Below are 7,359 nucleotides of genomic sequence, written 5' to 3'. Positions count from 1 at the left end.
CAATATCTCCGCCATATTTAACGTTTCGACAACAAGTGTAAAAACTGAAGTTGTGGAAAATATGATTTCGTATAATTTATTCTATTATAAATTTTTTGTGCCGTCGATATTTTCCGAGTTATGGGAGAAAGAGTGACAGTTACAGCATAATTATTGAATTATCTCGTTTATTATTAGTTTTATAACAAAAATGTACCTATACAAAAATGGAGAGAATTAAATTTTATACAATTTTGATCTGTCTCATGTTTTTGCTAAAATCAATATTTCAGGTAGTACGTATGCGGTAAAGGCGCGAGCATAAGCCCTGATTAATATGATAGCAGTGGTTTTTGTTCAATATCTCCGCAATTCTCAACTTTTCGACAAAAATGGTAGGAATTGAAATTGATCCAAATAAATTGTGTTTACAATAATTATTATAATTTCCTTAACCATTTTTTTCGTATGGCGGATATGTTCCGAATTAATTGTACTTACAGTAGACGCCTACATATATTTTTGACTCTGATATTATTCCACGTATTTTTTTTTTGTATTGTAAAACGATACAAATCCTTTTAACCACTTAAAGTCCTGTGTTTTGGCTATCTGTGGGCAAATTTTCAGTCAAATCGAAAGACATGTGTTTTGGAAATGGAGGAAAATGTAAAAAACGGTATTTTAACGTTTTCTACACTAAAATTTGATCAAAAACTTGTCTTTAATCAAAATAACTTGTTATGATGCATTATAATAATATTTTTGGGTCATTACTCTTAAAATATTATTTTTTCCATTGATATTTTACAATAAAAAAATGCAAATTTGTTTAAATAAATACCAAATCGCTATAAACCCCCGTTGAATCCCTCGTGAACCCCTGGGGGTCCACCTGGACCACTTTGGGAATCACTGGTCTAGTACCTAGTTTCATTATAGTCCGGTGTAAAGATTTCAAGGATTTGGTATTCCTATGACTACTAATGATAGAAAGTTTTCATAAATGAAAATGAAACTAAAAGCTGCGAAAATTTGTATTTTATTTTTCACAAAATTAGTAGTGAAATTCACCAAGATATTTTGTTATCCACTCAAATTTCTCAAGTACAGTAAGATAAATATTTTTATTGTTGGTCTTGAAAATCTCTCAAAAGAAGAGATTAGAAAATATATTATTAGAGACCTCCGTGGGGTGTCGTGTTTGGTGTCATTCGATAGATTTTTCAAACATACTGAATACGTGTATGCTGCAGTTTTTCGAACTGATGTTCATTTCGCGAAATATCGCGGGGTTCCTGTTAAATTTACCCCCCACCCCACTCCGTGTGGTCGTGATCCAATATATGTTAGGGGTACAATTACAGGGTACAAGGTTTCTACCCATGTGATAATCTGACGCGCTCGAGTAACTGCACAAATCCCTACTTGGGCTCCCCTACCATAATTAAGGATAAAATAAATTAATTATTATAATGGGGTGTCCAAGCGGGGATTTTTGCAGTTACTCCAGCGCGTCAGATTATCATATGGGGAGAAACATGGTACCCTGCAGATGTATTCTTTGAGTCACAATATAAGCAATTTTGTCGGACGCTGATAATACCTCTACCATCACATTGGCTCTTAACACAGCGAAATTCATTAAGGCGGACCCGAAAAAAAAACATATATCCTTAAAAATTCTCGAAATTGTCAGATTAAGATAAGGTAAGTTAAGTACGCTGAACACAGTTTGGTTTTCGAAATGCAGTGGGTACAAGAGAGGCTCTATTTAGTATACAAGTGCTATTTCAACGTTGTAGAGACGTAAATTGCGATATTTATGCATGTTTCATTGATTACCATAAAGCGTTTGATACCGTAAAGCACGACAAGCTGATGGAGATATTAACCAATATTGGAATTAACACTTGTGACTTAAGAATTATCAGCAATCTGTACTGGAATCAAACATCCTCTATCCGGACAGAGGCAGGAGAATTCGACGATATCAAAATCAAACGTGGGGTCCGTCAGGGATATATACTATCCGCCCTGCTGTTTAACATCTACTCTGAGGAAATCTTTCAAGAAGCAGTGGATGATGTTGAAGCCGGAATTAGAATTAACGGAGAATGTATCAATAACATAAGATACGCAGACGACACTGTGGTATTCGCTGACAGTTCTGAAGCCCTACAGGAGTTAATGAACAGAATCGCGGAGGTCAGTCAGAGATACGGACTTTCACTAAACACTAAGAAAACAAAATGTATGATTATCTCTAAGAACAAACAGCAATTTGGACGACTCAGTGTAAATGGTCAACAAATAGAAAGAGTAAAGACATATACCTACCTTGGTACGAACGTCAACGAAAATTGGGACCGTTCTATAGAAATCAAATGTAGGATAGTGAAAGCAAGATCTGAATTTAAAAAAATGGCAAAATTGTTCAAATGTCATGATTTGTCGGTACCCATAAAAGTCAGATTACTACGATGTTATATCTTCCCTATACTGTTGTACGGAGTTGAGTCGTGGACTCTCTCAGATGCCACCTGCAAGAAAATTGAGGCTTTTGAGATGTGGCTTTATCGTCGAATCCTGAAGATATCTTATACCGACCACATTACTAATGAGGGTGTTTTGCTGAGAATGCAAAAAGAAAAAGAGCTGTTAATCAAAATAAAAACAGCCAAAATCGAATACCTCGGTCACATCATGAGGAACAGTGAAAGATATGGACTGCTGCAACTGGTCTTACAGGGAAAAGTAGAGGGAAAGCGAGGACCAGGAAGGCGAAGGATTTCGTGGCTGAAAAATCTACGTACGTGGTTCAACACGACCACTACAAATCTTTTCAGAGCAGCAGTGTGCAAAGTACAGATTGCCGTGATGGTCGCCAACATCCGAAATGGATAGGCACTACAAGAAGAAGAAGTTAAGTACATGCAAGAGAGTGTATATTTAAAAAATCTGACGATTTGAGCGGGACGTAAGGAAATGGGTGAGTCAAAAATTTCACAAAAAAATCGAATATTTCGCGAAATAAACGTCAGTCGAAAAACTAAAAAATACGTCTTCAATATTTTTCAAAAATCTATTGAATTGTACTAAACATGACACTCCACTGAGAGGGGTTAATTTAAAATTTTAAATACAAACCTCGCGATATTTCGCAAAATGAACATCAGATCGAAAAACTGCAAAATACACTTTCAAAATGTTTTTGAAAAATCTATCGAATGGTACCAAACACGACACCCACCGACGTGGGGTGGGGGTTACTTTAACCTTCGGATGAACAAGGGGGTTAATTTTGACCCCAATGAACGTTGTTATTTAATAAATTCAGAAATTTTTTCAATTTTAAACTCACTATTTCTTTATTTGACTTTAATATCATTCTAGATACCCTCATATTTTGTAATAAAAAAATTCCCTATATTTTAGGAAAAAAAAAATTCTGAATTTGGGGTCAAAGATGAACTCCCTTGGCCTTCCATGTTCCAAATTTATATTAAGTAAATACCGTCTATTATGTGGAATTGTTTGTAAGAAACATTCCAATATTGAAAAAAATTGTTTAAACCCGTGGCGACGTAAATTAATGTCTATTTTAAAATTTCTTTAGTTCTATGTTCAGAATGATGATTCCTGTTTTTGTTTAGTTGTAACTTAAAATATCTTTTACTAACGTTTTTTTATAACTAATTGATAAAATAGTAACATTAAAATTACGAATACATTATTTTATTTCTTAAAAAATGAATTTTTTTGTCAATTGTAATTTTTAACTGTGGGTCATTTGGGTCATTTTTGACCCTCGTTGGTCATCCGTGTAACAAAAAAAGGTTGGTCATCGGAAGGTTAAAATCTTAAATGGAACACCCAAATTTTTATTGCAGATTTGGATTCTTTACGGAGACAGGTCGTTTTTGAATTACGGATAGATGACGCTATAATTGGAAAAAAGATTGTTGGAAATGGAAAATTTAATTAAAAAAGTGGAAAGTCCCCACTAAAATGGAAAATTTTATTTAACTTTTTTGGTTTAAGCACCTAATAATCACAACCCAATAGGTCCCCATAACGCTCGAATGACTGCAAATTTAGCATACTTTGCTCCTCTACCATAATATAACACTAGAAAAAGAGTCTTTTATATTTTTTTAAGTGCAGCTCGATTTTTACAAACAAGAAATAAACCTTATTGTGTTATACGAATGCATGTGTTACTGCAATCTGTTTTAATTTGCAAAATAAAAATAAAACAACTTGCAAACAACTCCATCTCATAGATACCGTTCGGCGTACAAGATAAATATTAAAAGCTATTCTTCTTCCTTTTCAAAGAAAAACGTTCATAAACAAACGTGGCTCTCGTTAACGAAGTCACAAATCAAAAAATAATTATCCTACAAGTTGACTTAAGTGAGAATAATGTCAAGAAATAAAAATTTGTTTTCATTTAGCCAAAACTCTTTGCGAAATTGAGATTATATTATAATATGTTGCCTTTGGTTGTGCCGACATTAAGCCATTGTTGATTTAGTAGGTTCATGTATCAGTATTGCATCTAGCAATATTAACTTAATAAGTAATTAGTAAATAATTTTTAACGATACGGTCATACATATTATGGCCAGTAATGAAAAATACAAGTATACGAATAAATGTTAACACATACCTAGATCTTCACGATACGACACAATATCGATACTTTTTATGTATTGAGATTTGTATTGGTTACGCCAATGAAGTATCGTATCGAGTATCGATATCGAGAATACGTTCTTATAAAAATATCCTATTCATATTGATTTCGATACGATATCGATACAATACTCGATAAAATATCGACTTAAAAAGGATTACACATCTGAGCAAATGCATGCTTGGAAAATGGACATTATTCTAAAAATATTACGAATATTTCCTATAACTTGTATGTATATTATGGCTGAATGCTTATTTGAAAGTCGACAAATCCTTACTAGTCGAGGAAATGAAGCATTTTGGCTCGCAATTTTTTAGTCCAGCATGGATTTTCTTGAAATTTTTACAGAAGATAGGGAATAGTCCAAGGATTATTGTCTATATCATGCCGCTGTACTCTAAAACCTTGGGGGTGGTTGCCACCCCATCTCGGGGGCGGGAATTTTTTATTACATTTTAACCATGTAAATCGATGTAAAAAGTAATTCCAAGAAAAAAATGTTTTTTACATTTTCTTCGTAAAACTAATATTTTTCGAGTTATTCGCGCTTGAAGAGTAACAGTTTTTCGATGAAAAAATCGACTAGAGAGTACCTCGAAAAATATGCGTTTAGTCAAAAAAACTGTGGATATCAAAATGGTATCTGTAAGTAACACAAACCAATTTTTTTTTGTAATATCTTTAAGACCAATACAAACCGAGGTACGGCATGTTAAAAATTAGGTTTTTTCCTCAAAGGCATAATTTGAAATATTCAAAGTAAAATAACGGAAAAACTTTGCATTTTTAGAGGAAAACTTAAATAATCTTTTTTCAACTATACAGTTAGACCTTTTAAAAAATAATAATAAAAAGTTTCTAGCCTGAAAATTAAGCGACTTATGATCAAAAAAAGGTCGGTACCTGCTTTTCTCTATGAAAAAATCAGTGAAAACAACCCCCTACCTACCCTCTTAATTAAAAATTGGTCTTCACCTTTCTATAATTCCTTTTATATTTGTATTATTAATACATCCAAGAAGTTTGACTTATTTAAAAGGCCTAATTTTAGAAAAATTGGAGTTTAAAGAAACATTAATTTTTTGGAGTTTCCTATTTTTCACTTTTTACTTCAAAATATCTCCGAAAATACTGGGGATACGAAAAAAATGATAAATTACTAAATTGTACCTTTTGTAATAACTAAAATTCCCTTGTGTATAGATTTTCATTGCAGTGAACAGTTAGTGAGATATAGCTGTTTAAAACCTCTATTTACCAGCAAACACCCCCTTATTCGAGCCCTTTAAACTCACCCTAATTAAAAACTAAGGGATCTTACAAAATTAAGTTTACACAGTCTTATAACTCTTCAGAAATCCTACAAAGTTATTTTTGAAAAAACTTTTTATCGCCAAAAATGAAGGAGCTATTTGTATAAAACGATTTTTTTTTTCGAAAAATTCGGAGTCCGCTTATGGATAATTTTCAATGTATGTATGTATAATACCACAGAACCGGTTCGTATACTGGAAGATGACTAAAAAACTATTTGTATTTGTATTTGTACATATTTGTAAATTCGTATTTTTGTGTAAAATGTTTTTATAATTCTTTAATTCTACTTTTTTCTGTATAAATCTATTAAAATATCTACTTATAAAAACTGTAATGTTATTAAGGGTGGTTTTTAAGGGTTGAAATATTATGATATTATATCCTAAAGTATAAAACAATCATTAATTAACCAATCAAAACCAAATTTTACCCATATTAAAGTTTACAATGTTTTTATATAATTTTTGACAATAAGGGGTAGTTTACACCCCTAAAAATAATCAACTCCCTTAAGCATGATATAGAATATGACGTACACGGTGAGATGATCCTAATCCCAAATTTTTATGTAAATCGATGCAAGCCGAAATTATTCTTTTAGGATAGGTAAATTTTTAATATATAGCTCCAACAAGGGTGGTTTTAAGGGTTGAAATATTATAATAGCATATCTTAAAGCATAAAACAATCATTATGTAACTAATAAGAACCAAATGTTGACAATATTAAAGTTTAAAATGTTATTTTATAATTTTTTACAATTAGGGGTAGTTTTCACCCTTAAAAAACCAAAAGCGTACAACGGCTCAATATAGAAAATGAACTAGAGGGTGTAATGAGCCTAATTCCAAATTTTTGTACAAATCGATGCTGGACGAAAAAATTGCGAGGTTTTGCCGTTTTTTTAGCTTCATTTCCTCGACTATACTAATTCTGTATTGTTTAAAATCTACTTTTGAAAATATAGGGAAATCCCCGAAGATTCGGAATAGATCGCAATTTAGTATTTGTTAAAAATTATTTTTGCGTTATCATCACTCACTTTCATAATATTGCCACAAATGTCACATGGCATAAACTATAAACAGTGTAATCATAACAGACATTTACTCACTCTCAAGAATTTCAAGTTCATGCACTCAAGTGTAAAATATTATAACAGCTGCTGCTTGGGTTGCAGATCACTTATACTTTTATGTAATAAATAATTATGATCTAAAAACCTATTCCACAAAATATAATCAAACAACTGTGATGTTTTATTTTTTTTTTCTCGATATTGATATTTTCAATAATATCGAGGCAAGCGTATCGACAATACAAGAGTACCTATTCTAATGATTTCAGATAATGAGTAT

Source organism: Diabrotica virgifera, chromosome 6, assembly GCF_917563875.1.
Source record: "Diabrotica virgifera virgifera chromosome 6, PGI_DIABVI_V3a".
In the NCBI taxonomy this organism is placed as follows: Eukaryota; Metazoa; Arthropoda; class Insecta; order Coleoptera; family Chrysomelidae; genus Diabrotica; species Diabrotica virgifera.
The sequence above is the reverse complement of the archived record's forward strand: the minus strand, read 5'-3'. Positions refer to the sequence as shown.